The sequence below is a fragment of the Solanum dulcamara genome, chromosome 9, assembly GCF_947179165.1.
Source record: "Solanum dulcamara chromosome 9, daSolDulc1.2, whole genome shotgun sequence".
In the NCBI taxonomy this organism is placed as follows: domain Eukaryota; kingdom Viridiplantae; phylum Streptophyta; class Magnoliopsida; order Solanales; family Solanaceae; genus Solanum; species Solanum dulcamara.
The window spans coordinates 39,336,090-39,349,555 of NC_077245.1; positions in this window are offsets into that span (position 1 = coordinate 39,336,090).

Consider the following 13,466-nt stretch of genomic DNA (forward strand, 5'->3'; position numbering starts at 1 on the left):
AGAGCAGTTCGTCCTTGGAATGTCTACAGACCGTATCTAGTAGAGTCTTGTTTATCGGTGTGTTGTGCACCACATCTATAGACAGGAGGCTACAGGATATTTAGGATGTTACTTTCTTTCATATCTAAGATCGTGCGATAGAGCCGAGCTATAGGAAATGAAATTCCTCATACTAACCTACAATTTTAGCAGGAAGACAACGCCGATAGAAGAAAGTAACTAACAATATTGGATGTTACGAAGCACGCAGGTAAGCAAAGGCACGAAAGCCCTATGTCAGGTAAGGTATTGAAATGCGATTGACAGATACAATTGAAAAGTGAAAGGAAAGGTAAACAGGAAAGTATAACAGGTGCAGCTCGAGTGGACATAACAGGTAAGTTCATTTTCATACTGTTAATTATGAGCGCCCTGTGCGGCTGCGATATGAGATGATATGACTATATATGTGTGCCCTGTGTGGCTGAGATGTTATACAATATGAATGTATATATGTGTGCCCTGTGAGGCATTGTTGGTATTTTCTGCGTGCAGGTGTTGAGATAGTAAGAAATACAGAGGAAACTCTGCCCAAATTTTCCTAGAAATAAGAGGAGAATGAGATACAGGGCTATAGTATGTCTTGAAAGGTTGTTCTCGTAACAATGATGAGATTTGACTAAATAAGTATGGCTGACCTCGAGAAATAAGTTAATTACTGAGTTAATGGCAATAGAAACTAGGAGGACGATACTGGAATAGTAGAATATGTTAGAAAGGAACTATAAGCCAAAGAAAATGACTCAGAGAGGACTGATAGATCGGGATAAAATGAGATAGTAAGGCATTGCCTAAATTGATACATAGGGATAAACTATGACAAGTAATAGTTGAAGGAAGTAACAGTATGGTTAAGACAAGAGTAAGACAAGAGTACAAAGGGAAAAGAATTATGACGGATAGGAAGTGTTAATAGGATAGCTTGTGAGACATTAAGGACAAGACTAGCTAACAAGGGTAAGTAACCCATAGTAAGAATCGTGAAGAAAGTCAAGCGGTATTATACTATGGGTGTGAATGCGAACAAGGTACCAGGTGAAAATAACAAAAACCATTATTAGAATAAGCAAAACTTAGTAAGGAATTAACTAGAAGGTATGATGTGGTCCATGTAAATGGAATGTAAAGATAGGTGTGGAACGGAAAAGCAAGCTATGGAACAAATAAGGAAGATTTATCAAGTTCCATAAGGAAAATTTCGAATAAAGGTTATATGATGACGAAAAGGATGGCTAGTGCAAGGAAATAAAGGGTAATATGGAATTCCTTACGCCCAACCAAAAATGGAAATGAGTTGAAGGAATAATATAGAAGTTCTAATAGAGGCACTCAAGATAGATGTGATTAATTAAGTATAAGTATCGAACAAAAAGAGACATAGACAGTTACGAACTGGAGGTATAGTACGATGAAAAAGTATTAAGACAAGGCCACTACTACCACGAAGTTGATGTGGTTTTAAGCAGGATTAGAAATGAGCCTTAGGCACAGGACAAAGGTGCAAGCTCAGGAGGCGTAAAGAAGTATGGTGTACACGTGACTCCACTCTAATAATTAGTGGTATCCACTGGAATAAAGTTAGTATAATGACGAAGCTCGAAACATGAGTCATTAAAGTATAAGTACACTTGAGTGGGGAATGTGCACCAATTATGAGCCCTCCCTAATTACTGATTGGGATGAATGGAATGTGGCTTTGAGTGCACTACTACATTACGGATACTACTCGAGTATCAATCATTAGATGAGATTCGATTCGAGATATTCCAAATATTACAGCACCCTATGATTGTGCTAGGGTTTCCTAGAAAGGCAACCTAACGTGGGGATGATTTAACAGAAGATGTAGATCTGGTGCAGCCCGTTAAATATGTTGGAATAGAATCATTCGCGTGTAAATAGCTGAAGATATACGAAGAATAACATAGGTACACCCTAAAGGGGGGAAGTGGACAAGATAAGTACAAGCGTAACATAAAATTAACTGATGCTATCGCATGTAAATGGGGACGCTTAAACGTCAAACGAGACCCCATAAGTGATGGACGTGATCATACCCAAACTGATGCACCGGATTCCGTCAAAACCCCGAAGTTAAGCGTGCTCGAATGAGAGTAGCACTAGGATGGGTGACCCCCTGGGAAGTGAGAAAGAGAACAAAACAAGTATGACAAAAAGAGATTATAAAGGCGTGTTGGTACAATGACACATATAGAACAGAGTAAGCCAAGAGCAGAAAAAGATTATGACTGAAATACAATGCACCTCGTGAAAATGGCACAAGAATAGTTTGCAGCTTATGAATATTGGCATACTAAGAGCGAGGTCAAATGATTACTCGATAAAAGAAAGTCAGTAATAACAATGTGATTGCCATATTTAGAATCTATTCAGGAAAAGTGTAAGATGGTTCGAGGCAAAACTATTCAGATATAATCGGTATGAAGGACAAGAGCCATAGTGGAACCTTGACCTCGACTAAAGGAGGTAAGCCACTAGTATAGCAATGGTAAGGAATTGTCTAGACTGCTCTATGTCCGTACACACGTTTATGTAAGGATTACAATATGACGTATGGTAAGAAAACTGGAGAAAAGATCTGAGTAAAAGAGAAAGATAGCATACCTAAGGTATTACAAGTTGGATTAAGAGGAGTTGTACAATAGCTTAAGTTAAAAGAAGCATCAGCAGTCTGATAGCCTATCTCAGGGAATGGAAACCCCAACTTAGAGGTGGGAAGCAGTTAATATGTATTATAGTACGAGCTGACCTCGCATTCTAAGGAACTGGGAGTTCATACGGGCTATGGTAGATGGGTTGACAGAATCAACTTGTTCCCCTCCAGTAAGGAAGGCATATTTAGCTGAGGGTTATATGAGATGACATAGTAGGGAAACGATAAGATTTCACGGAGTTCCCACATTTATTATCTCAGATAGGGAAGTTCAATTTACAGCTAACCGTTGGAAATCATTCCGGAAGGGATTGAGGAACACAAATGAATCTTAGTACAACATTTTTCCCTTCGATTAAGGGACAGGCCCGAATGTGATCCACTAAATTATTGATAAAGTAAAGCTTATTCCAGGACAAGATATCGATTAGCAGCCTAGAGTCGGCAAGAAGGGGATACATTGGTCCTTCTTAAGTCATTTGTAAAGTAGGTAAGATTGCCTATGAGTTGGACCTACCGTCCGATTTGAAACAACACATTCAGTTTTCACAGATCAATGCTCCGTAAGAATGGGAACGACGCTCCCAAAATATTTCCCATGGAGGAGGTCCACGTAATAGGGAGTTATCCTACGAGGGGAAACCTATCTCCATTCGGGATCAGCAGATTAAACAGGTTGCGAACTAAGGACATAGTTTCCATCAAGGTACTGTGGCGGAATAAGAATCGTGAAGACATAAACTGGGAGGTTGAAAAGGACATGAAACACAAGTGTCCGTACCTATTCCCGACGTCTACGGATAGCCCTAGTCTTGGAACTCGTATATTAATTACTTGGATGAAAATGTATGTCATTCCAGTAGAAAGGCATCTCCCTATGATCCGTATAAAGTCTTAAGGAAGGTTTTATTCAACATTCGGGGACGAATGTTCTGAAGGGGGGAAGGATGTTACACCCCGCACTCTTGAGCTCGGAACGTCTTCTTAAGTTCCTTAGATACTATCATGTGAGCCGGATAAGCTACGACACTATCAAACAACTCTAAGGAAAGAAGATTGTGATACCTCGCGAGAAGGGAGGTCGGAGATAGAGTCATAAGAATTCGGAAAGAGTTGGAGGCTAAGAAATGAGTCGTAGGACTCGATTTACCTACGTAAGACACTAAGTTAAGAGTCTTATACACTTAAGTTGTTTAAGGATATACCAAGCTTACGTAGTGCGGATTACATGAGCTCTTAAAGTAAGACAAGATTACGAACCCGCGAGGAAGGAAAAAAGACGACGCGTGGCAGCCAATGGAGGAGCGACACGTGGCAGCACCTCAAGCAAGCAGGTGATGCACCTACTTAGGGTCAAGTAGGTGATGCAGCTGCTTGGGGGAGGTGGACCCCGCTGCCACGTGGCAGCCCCTAATTGGCAGCATGACACGGTGGCCCAATAGGGGCTGGACATGTGTCCCTCTTAGGGGCTGACACGTGTCACCACTTGGGACCACCTATATTAGTTGATATGTATCCAAAATCTTCAGCTTGTTCATTAAAAATTTCCAGCAGCAACGTGAACAAAGAACCCTAAAGCTTAAGGAGAGAAACTTGCGACGGCTTTGGGAGAAAAATAGGTAAGTCCCGTTTTCGTTCCGTAAATTAATTAATTAGCGTATACTACGATGATATGGAAGTATTAGTAGTACAAAATTAGGATTTTATGCAGCAAAAAACGAACAGCAAGCTGCCACAACGTTACAGCATGCTGAAAATATTTCCGAGGCGCGATTTTGGCGAGTTCTAGCCAATTTCGGGAAAGGTAAGTCCTTACCCTCTAATTTGAAGTTTATGATGTTAAATTATGGTGTATTACACACCTTAGGAGCTTCTGGAAGTTGGGTAAAAGGTTTGAAAAGTTCAGCGTTCGAAATTAACGAATTTAGAATCGCTATAGTTAAGTTGTTGTCGAAATAAAGTGTTGTACGTGTAGGGGCTGCTGCTGGTTGTGTTGTGGCGTGTTGCAGGGTCTAAAATTTATCTAAATGAGGTGTGGGAGCTTCTGGTTGCAGCCACAGGCTTTGCAATTAAAGAATTCGCGAAAGAAAGATTAAAAACTCTAGTTTTGGTATCTTAGTTTCGAGTGAATTGTTGGGGGTTTATATTGTATAATTTTGGTCGTAATATGTATATGTATGGTCTGCTGGTTGCATTGTTGGTTGGCTGCAGGTTCTAAGTACATGGTTGGGAATTCGGATAGGGCACATTATAGGGGAGGTGCTGCCCAATTTTCGTTAACGCCTTAACAAACTAAACAACTAATCGAGGAAACGACTAAGGGAATAGATTCCATTACCACTAGGGTGTAACCTAAGATGCTGGAAAATTAAGAAGAGTTGATATGCATATTACTCTCCTGTTTAATAGGTTCAAAGGATGACGAGGCGAACAGGATAAAGAGAAGTCCATACAAGGTATGTGAAGCTTTCCTTTGGCGTGTTTTTGGAATAGATATGTAGAACTATTCTTCTTTTCTTTTGGCATGTCTTAGATATAAGTTATGAATGATATGTATACGATATTTGGGATTTAATCCATTCGTAAAGCCCTGAGTATGAGTCGAGACTCTTGTTTACTTCTTGATATTAGAACTCCTATAATAGCTGAGTCATTTCCTTTTAGTCTTCTATGTGATGAAAATTAATATATGTAAAGCCTATTTCTTCTTTCCTTTGGAATGGCTTAACTTTAAGTGAAATGGTATATGATATAGGTTTAGAGGTAATTCCATTTATGAGCTCTGATTGTAACTCGTGACTTGTAGTCACTCCTGAACATCAAGAGTCTGAAAGTAGTCAAACTACTATTCTCGAGCCTGCTATATAATGAATAGTAAGTAGAGGTACTAGCTCCTCTATTTAGAGGCTCTGAAATGATAAATGCCGTTGATTGCATGAGTTGAGTCTTTGACTAGATAAATTGTGTTTCTGATTGCATAGACTATATTTCTGATTGCATGAATTATGTGGCATTATTTTGATGCATGTTTGTGATCCCTGAAGCCCCAACTGATATAAGCCCTAATGACATCTAAAGGGATACCTCAGATAATTACTCCCCCAGTCTTCAGGTGACGGTTCACTTGACTGTTTCATCGAGTCTTAGATAATGACTTAGTTGCATATGGTTTCTCACTACTCTACTCGTGCATACTGTAACCCATCCTTCCTCGAGTCCCACGATGGGCCGGGATATGTTATCGTGCACAGTGTTACTACTTCTTTCACCGCGTCCCGGGCCGGATGTGTATAGTTCCACGCACGAGGAGACGATGCCGTACGTGAGGTGTGATATATGTTATATGTTATGATGATACGATTATTCACCGAGTCCCGGGCCGGCTGTAATATGATAGTATATATGGTGAAATAAGGAAGGAACACCGAGTCCCTCCTTAGAGGGCCGGGTATATATGTATATTATGATGGTACGCTATAGACGTACACCACTCCATTCACCGAGTCCCTCACTAAAGGGCCGGATACTTTATGTAGGCATGCATATGAGATTAAAGCAATACATTGTGACCCTGAGCCCCGCAGTGAACCGGGTGTGATACGATGATATACATGATAAGATGATACCGTATACGATGGTATGATACCGTATACGATGATATGATGAAATGAAATGCATTATGATATGATGATATGTGATTATGAAGAAGTGATTATAACACCGAGTTCACTAGAGGGCCGGGCACAGCATATGATGATGTGTATGATTTATGTGTCCTAAGGTGCAGGTACAGTAATTTATTTAGTTATTATACTTGTCCCCTGCATCCCTATTTCAGTTATGATCTCAGTTACGATGTGTTATGCTTTACATACTCAGTACATATATCGTACTGACCCCCTTTTTCTCGGGGGGCTGCGTTTCATGCCCGCAGGTACAAATGTTTATTCTGGAGATTCATCAGCATAGGAGTTCCTCTCAGCTGTGTCGGAAGTGCTTCACTGTTCTGGAGCCTAAATTTTGATGCTAGTCACTTAATGTATATATTTGTACATTCAGGGGTACGGCGGGGGCCTTGTTCCGCCATATGTTGTTGTTACTATTCTTAGAGGTCTGTAGACATATGTATATGTGGGTTGTTTGTGAGTTAGTTTCGATGTTGCCTATTTGATATGTTGTGAATGTTCTTGTTATAGCAGCCTTATCGGTTCGCGTGCCCTTTCATGATATGATATGAATGGAAGAGGCTACAGGAACATGAAAAAGTTTTAACTCATTGGTTTTTTTTTTTGTGAGTAGTATCACCTTGTTCATAGTTCAATATGACTACAACTAATAGGTAGGTATACGGGGGTCCAGATCGGACCCCAGTCGCGGCCTACGGGGTTGGGTCGTGACATACAATATCTCTCCCTTAGAAACATTCATCCTCGAATGAGATTTACTTATCATAGGAAAGACACGGGAAGAGGACTAGCAACCAAACATGAACATGATGTCATCGTAAAATGCATAGAACATGAAAATCTCAAACTTAACATAAATCATGACTTAAAAATCACTTTCATTAACATGCATGCATATGAATAACATAGGAGGGACTGAATACGTAAGGTTTCAATTGACTTGACTAAGAAAAACTTACTACTTTAGGCTTGAGTAGATGGAAAGATATATAGGTATCGTTTCATCATATCTGCCACCGCTTCCCAAGTAGCACTTTCTACTTGTTGATTTCTCCACAACACTTTATTGGACACAACTTCTTTGTTCCTTAACTTCTTAACTTGTCGGTCTAAGATTTCCACTGGAACCTCTTCATAAGTCAAATTCTTCTCTACACTTACATCCTTTAATGGCACAATGGAGTTTGTATCACCTACAAACTTTCTCAACATAGACACATAAAACACCGGGTTAACCATAGCTAATTCAAGTGGCAAATCTAACTCATAATACACCTTGCCAACACGTCACAATATCTTATAAGGTCCAACATATCGAGGAATCAATTTTTGTTTCTTGCCAAAATGCATCACACCAAATATGGACCAATCAAAGCCATCTCACCTACTTCAAACCATCCCACCGGGAATCTACATCTTCTCTCATACAATGCTTCGAATAGAGTTATTTGGATACTTGAGAGATTACTATTATTATAGGCAAACTCAATTAATGGAAAATGTTCATCCCAAATTCCATTAAAATCAATAACACACGCTATTAACGTATCCTCTAAAGTTTGGATCATTCTTTTGTCTTGACCATCTGCCTGAGGATGGAAAGTGGTACTTAACTTAACCTTTGTTCTGATACCCTTTTGAAATGACCTCCAAAATTGTAAAGTGAATTGTGTACCTCGATATGATGTGATGGACAAGGGAACACCATTAAGTCTCACCAACTCATGATCATACAACTTAGCATAGTCCTTGATGCCATAAGAAGTCTTACTCGATAAAAAATTTGCCGACTTGGTCATCCGATCTATAACAACACAAATGGAATCATATTGCTTTATAGTACAGGCAAACCTGTAACAAAAACCAAATTTACATCCTCCTACTTCCAAGGAGGAATTTTAATGTCTTGGGCTAGACCTCTTGGTATTTGATACTCAACTTTAACTTATTGGCAATTTGGACACTTAGCTTCCAACACCTCTATGTCCTTCTTCATGCCATTCCACCAATACACTTCTCTCAAGTCAGGATACATCTTGGTGGAACCTGAATGAATTGAATATTATGAACTACGGAACTTATTCAATATCAACTATCTCAACCCATCAACATTACACACAAGTGACCTTGGTAATGCAACATACCATCTCCCCCTTGGGAGAAAGCCTCAATGGCTTTTTTGGCTACCGACTGCTTTAACTCACTTATCATTAGATCTTGGTCTTGCTTATCCTTAACATCTGCTACAAGAGAAGACTTCAAAAAATTATTGACAAGAACACCTTCATCATTAGAATCAACCAAATACATGCCTAAATATGCCAATCTAAGAATATCTTTGATTAATTCCTTCTTATCTTATTCAACATGTGCAACATTACTGTCACAACTCAACCTCATAGGACATGACTAGTGCCTGAGTTAGGAACTCGTGTACATATCTATTAGACATCATCAAACTGAAACCAAACACAATATGGAGGCTTTGTAAAAATAAGATGTCATCTCAAGCATTACATACATGTATCAGGGTAACCTATCTCCTGAGGAATCAAAATCAATTAAAACCTCATAATAAATGAGCCGAAAAGGCTGTCACTACATACAACACCCCATAATATAAGTCATATATGCATAACCAAACACATTATATACACACAACCCACATATATGTCTATAGACGTCTAAGCATATCAACAGTATCATATGGAGGGATAGGGCCCAGTTGTACCCCCTAATTAAACATATATATACATCAAAAAGAAGTCTATAAAAAAATTCAATGCTCCAAGATAAAGGAGCACTCCAACATAGCTGAATAGGAATACTAGGCTAGCGGATCAACAAAGCTAGTACTTGTACCTACGGGAATAAAATGTAGCCCCCCGAGGAAAGGGGTCAGTACAAAATATGTACTGAGTATGTAAAACATGAAATATAATAGGAAAGATCATAACTAAAGTAGAGAGCCCATGATAATCAAGAGCTCACTGTACCTATGACTTACGAAGCAAATCATGCATATCATTATCATATATCGTACCCGGCCATTATGGGACACAGTGTCATAATCATATCATCAAATTATCATATCATTATATATATAATATACCATACCCGACCTTCTAATAAGGGACTCAGTGAATTAAGTCGTGTACACATATACCTAACCCGCCCCATCATGGGACTCGGTTCCATAACCATATCATTGCATCAACATATGATCATATAGTGCACCCGACCCTCTAGTAAGGGACTCAGTGGAGATGTAATAAAGTTGTGCACGATAATATACCTGGCCTGGGACTCAGTGAAAGAGGTAATAAAAGTATGCACGAGTAGAATATCATGAGAAACCATATGCGATTAGCTCATCGCCTATGACTCAATAGAATAATCAAAATGAACCATTATTTGAAAATCAAGAGAGTAGTCATCTCAAGTACCTTTTGAATGTCACTATGGACCATATCAAATGGAGCCTCAGAAATCATTGACATGTATCAAGATAATACAAACCAGCTTATGGAATTAGAGATATTTGTCATCGTAGTCTTTATGAATAGAAGCTTAAACATACAACTATTATTCAACATATAGAAGGCTCGAGGCAGTAGCTCAACTACTTTAAGCGTTTTACCATCCAGAAGTGAATAAGGATCATGAATCATGTTCAAAACTTATTATTTGAAATACCCCAAAGCTTATATCATTAATCACTTACGTCAAAGTCATGCCCAAAGAAAGAAGGAATAGGTTTTACATACCTTCAGTGCTTATTCGCAACACAACACGCATACACTTCCCAACAATGTCTCAACCTATCTTAAGACGTCAAAAACTATGGTTATGCTACATGAAGGTTTCAAAACGCACTCCAACGTTAGCAGCTCATTTCTAGAAAATTAAGTGACATTTCCCTTATATTCAAACAAACTACATAACAACCAAGTCAACATCAACAACCACACGTTCAAGTGCTATATTAAAGTTATCCAAGTCAAGATTCAAGAATGTTCCAAAATAGTCCGCACACTATTCCAAATCAGCCCACACATTATGACATTCCATAATATTTAACATAACGACTACGACGTAATCAAGTTACTCTTAATAATCTACAGCCACAACACTTTATCGGATGACCTTACAACAGTCCAATAATTACAACAACACTATAGCTTTAACTACTCTTAGTCCTTCAATTCAACAAGAACAACAACACAATCAACCCAGATCGTTCTCAATACAATACAATTATAACTTTAAATATCAAATTACTTCACTTTCATCATATAACCAATCGCAACAACAACTCCAACATTAATCGCAATTAATCTATCATATTTATATTAGAACAGCCCCAACAGTTAAAACCATACAATGTATAATCGTAACCATATTTAATTGTTTAATTTAACACAAACAGTCACATAATACAATTATAACTCCAACTTAAAATATCAAATTCTTCCATTTTCATTATATAACTCATGACAACAACAACCAAAACGTTAATTAAAATTGATTCACCGTTTCCAAATGAAATAGCCCCTACATGGATTTCACAACATTCCAACTCCAACATACATAATTTCATACATCCTATTCACATTTACACATTCACAACACTTCTAAATTCATCCTAAAATGTATAGAAAATAATTAATTCTTACCTTAACAACTTGGCTTCTCAACTTGGTTGAAACGTGTGGATTGTACCTTAGGTCTTCTTTCTTCCCCAATGGTTAAGTAACATTTTTAATCACCTCCAATTGGTTGAAAATACCTTATAAAAATAGTGTGGGGATCAAAATTTGGGAGCTTGCTTTCTCATCCATGGTCGTGAGTTGTCATGGCTTGAACTCTCTTTTTTTACTCTATATGTTACTCAAAGAAGAATGAGCTAAAATGAGCTCTTAGCCATTAATTTTTCATTATATATACATCCCCTAAGAGTGACACATGTCTAGCCTTGACGTGTGTTCCATGGTCATCCATGGAAGCCCCTAAAAGTGACACGTGTACAGCTTTGACATGTGTCCATTAGGGACATGTATCCTACTATCATCCACCCTTCAATCACATTCTTCCATGTGTCTTGGTGGGCCCTACTTAGCATTCTAATTAACTTAATTAATCTTAGTTTATCCCTAATCCCCACTTAATAATCTAGAACAAATAAAATCTATAATCAATTGTGTATTAATTAAAATTGGGAATAAAAATCTCTATCTCGCATCCCAGAATAATCTTATCCATTACTTTAAGAAAGTAGGTGCATCACCTCCTTAATTCCTGCCACAAGTTCATAAGTAGTTGTATCACCTACTTGCCTTTTTTTAATTTAAATGCAGTCCACACATTCTATGTAGGTGCATCACCTACTTGAAGTAGATGCATCACCTACTTATTCTTTTTAGTAGGTTAGCAATTAGTCTTACCTTAAGAACCTGTGTGATCCGTACTACTTAAGCTAGACGTGTAATCACGTAGCCTAATTATGTAAGACATCCAAACCAGTAGCTTAAGCAAGTAGGTCGATTACTATTATAAATTATTTGTCCTCAAACTCCTTTTAAATCCTTCCAAACCTATTTCAAACCATCACTATTTCACATAGAACTAGTCTATGCAAGATATGGGGCATTGCATTCTCCCCTCCTTATGATGATTTGATAACTTCATGGATCATATAGATCATATGGACGATTTAGAGAAGCTTAAAAATGTTCTAATGTAAAAAAAATATGGGATATAACATCCTTTCCCCCTTTAGAACATTCGTCCTCAAATATTAACTAGCCTCATAAGGTTTTACAAGGATTCCGGGAAGTCTTTGTAATAGTTGTCACATATAGCCTTCTTATTAATTGATATAACCAATTTAGGGGTTTAGAGTACCCGTGGGTATAGGGAATAAGTAAGGATAATTATTCTTCATCTCCTTTTCGGCTTCCCAGGTCATTTCTTCTCTATTCTTGTTTCGCCACAATACTTTAATGAAGGTCAATCCATGGTACATAACCTTCTGACTTAGCGATCAAGTGTAGCTATAAGTTTTTCCTCATAATACAACCCCTCTATCACTTGGACGTCATCCACGGGCAATATTTTAGAAGGATCACCAATATATTTGCAAAGCGTCGATATATGAAAGACAGGGTGCACTGCTTCCAAATCAAATGGTAGATCTAACTTATAGGCAACCTTGCCCACCCTACGAACAATCTGATAAGGCACAATATACCTCAGGCTAAGTTTCCCTTTATTGCCTAACTTCATTACACCCTTCATCGGTGACACCTTCAAGAACACCCAATCCCCAACTTCAAATTCTAAGTGTCGACGTCGATTATATTCGTATGACTTTTGTCAACTCTGGGCCGCTAATAGTCTCTTTTGAATAAGTTTCACTTTATTCACAGCTTGCTGAATCATGTCTGGGCCTATTAGTTTAGTCTTATCAACCTCAAATCAACCAGTAGGTGACCTGCATTTCCTGCCATACAAAGCTTCATACGGTGTCATCTGGATGCAAGAATAATAGCTATTATTGTAGGCAAACTCGATAAGTGGCAAATGATCATCCCAGCTACCCTTGAAATTAATAACACAGGCCCGTAACATATCTTGTAGTGTCTGAATAGTATGCTCGGCCAATTCGTCAGTCTGAGGGAGAAATATTGTGTTGAGACTCACTTGTTTCCCCAATCCTTCTTGGAAGGGTCTCTAGAAGTTAGCTTTAAACTGGGCTCCTCTGTCTGAGATAATAGATATAGGAACCCATGAAGTCTTACTATCTCCTTGATATATAACCTCGCATAGTGCTCAGCTGCATATGTAGTTCTAATTGGAAGAAAATATGTTGATTTTGTCAACCTATCTACAATAACCCATATAGAATCATACTTTCGTGGTGCGCGAGGTAAGCCTGTAATGAAGTCCATATTCTAGAATCTTCAGCCTCATGTATTACCTTTCGATTTCTTTAAAGAACTTTAATTATCACTCTACCTTTTAGCTCTTAATCCCAATCCTTAGGGTTGGCTATCAAGTAACGCTGG